Genomic DNA, 2,336 nt, shown 5'->3' on the forward strand with positions numbered 1-2,336 from the left:
TGCCATTTACACACACTCTCAGTTTAGGTCTTTGATCATTTATAGAAGTTTGCCAAAACACATGTAACTTATCTTTCTGATCATTATTGCTTGTAACAGTAGTGTTGTGGCAGAAGTGTTCCCTTTTCCCCACAACCTCTCCAGCATAACCTGTCATCAGTGTTTTTGATCTTGACCATTCTTACAGGTATAAGATGGAATCTCAGAGTGGTTTTGATTTCCATTTCTCTGATGACTAAGGATGTTGAACATTTCCTTAAGTGTCTTTCAGCCATTTTAGATTCCTCTGTTGCAAGTTCTCTGTTTAGGTCTTTACTCCATTTTTAATTGGATTATGTGCTCTTTGGGTGATTAGTTTCTTAAGCTCTCTGTATATTTTGGAAATCAAACCTCTGTCTGATGTGGGGTAAGTGAAGATCTTTTTCCATTCTAGGCTGTCATTTTGTCTTGTTGACCTTGTTCTTTGCTTTACAGAAACTTTACAGGTTCAGGAGGTCCCATTTATTAATTGTTTCTCTCAGTGTCTATGCTGCTGGGGTTATATTTAGGAAGTGGTCTCCTGTACCAATGTATTCAAGCATACTTCCCACTTTTCTTCTATAAGGTTCAGTGTGTTTGGCTTTATGTTGAGGTCTTTGATCCATTTGGAAGTGAGTTTTGTGCATGGTGATAGATATGGGTCTATTTTCATTCTTCTACATGTTGATATCCAGTTATGACAGCACCATTTGTTAAATATGCTTTCTATTTTACATTTAATAGTTTTTGCGTCTTTGTCAAAAATCAGATGTTTGAAGACATGTGGATTGATATCCAGGTCTTCTATTCAGTTTCAATTGTCCTACTGTCTGTTATAATCATCTTTTATTCTAATAGGTGTGGTTGTGGCTGTCAGTGATTCTGTTGGTTAATCTAGGCATCAGTGAATTCAAGGCTCAGATATTTGTTCCTCATGGTACAGTTAGTGCCACAGTTCCTGTTATCCCTCTGGTCACTCCATGTTCCTGGAGGCCACTCAGCACTCCCAGGCTTTGCCCCACTCCCTTAGAGTTTTCTGTATCAGGCCTGCTCTTGCCTATTTTGTTGGCTTTGATCTTTTTCTGCAAATCCTGGTCTGTATCCACTCCTGCAATGGTCCCTGTCTGGGAGTTGGTTCTGCAAAGGTCTCTGGTTCCATCTACTTCCTTGGAGTTTCCAGGCTTAGGTGCTCACAGACCCACAGATTGTCTGGCTCAGGCTTACTCCCTCAGAGGTCCCAGACTCATGCTCAGATGCATAGATTTCTGGTTCCCATCTATTCCCTTTGATTCACCAGTCCAAAGCCCAGTCCCACAGAGGTCCTGGCTCAAGCCTATTCTCTCTGATGTCTTAGACTCATGCCTTGCCCCTCAGTCATCTCTGGTTTCTGTCTACACCCTTGGAGTTCTCTCCTGCAACAACCCTTCTCAGTGCTTCTTTCTCTTATCTCTTCCTTCCTCTTACCTTCACTCAACCCTTCCTCATCCCTTCTTCTTCTGCTTTCTTGCTCCATCCACTTCCTTCATTTTCCCTCTCCATTTCCTTTGTTCTCTTTCCTCTTCCTTCTTTTCTCATGTTCTCTCATCTTCACACCTTCCACCTGATATATCCTCCTCATCGCCATCTTTTTTCATATTTCTTCCTGTTCTACACTCTTCTCTCCTCTCTCCTACATTCTCTTCTCCCCTACACCCTCGACTGCCTGCTTCTCTCCTTTTGTGATCTTCCTAACTCTTCCTGCTTCCTCCTCATTCTTCCTCTAACCTAATCCCTACTCTTCTGATATTTCTCCACTGGCCTCCTTTCTCCCTTGTCTCCACCCCATTTCTTCTTATTTTCTCTGCCTCTTCTTTGATTCTTCTTTCCTTCTATTTACTTCATCTCTTCTCTTCTCTCTTTTTTCCTCTTCCATATTCCTACCTCTTTCATCTTTCCTCCTTTCTCTACTTGTTTTCCTCTTGTCTACCCTTCCATATTCCCTCCATTCTATTTCCTCTTCCTTCCCCCTCCCTCCTCTTCACTACTCTCTGCACTTCCCTATATCTTTTCCCTTATCTCTTCTCTTCCTTTCTCCTACCTCTTCCCTCCAACCACTTCGGGTTTTACTTTCCATCCCTTTTCCTTAGTCTTTTCTCCCTACTCTTTTCTCCTGCCCTTTCCACTCCTGCCTCCTCCTCCATCCTCTCTTCTCCTTTTCCCTTATATTCCCTTTTGAGGGCAGAAATGATTGGACGCTTAACAAAAACAAGAATCTCAGACGTGTGGGAAGCCCAAGGACCACCCACCTCCATCCAGGTCTAGTAAGGTGAGCATCCAAA

The sequence above is a fragment of the Microtus ochrogaster genome, unplaced genomic scaffold (assembly GCF_000317375.1).
Source record: "Microtus ochrogaster isolate Prairie Vole_2 unplaced genomic scaffold, MicOch1.0 UNK34, whole genome shotgun sequence".
Taxonomy (NCBI): Eukaryota; Metazoa; Chordata; class Mammalia; order Rodentia; family Cricetidae; genus Microtus; species Microtus ochrogaster.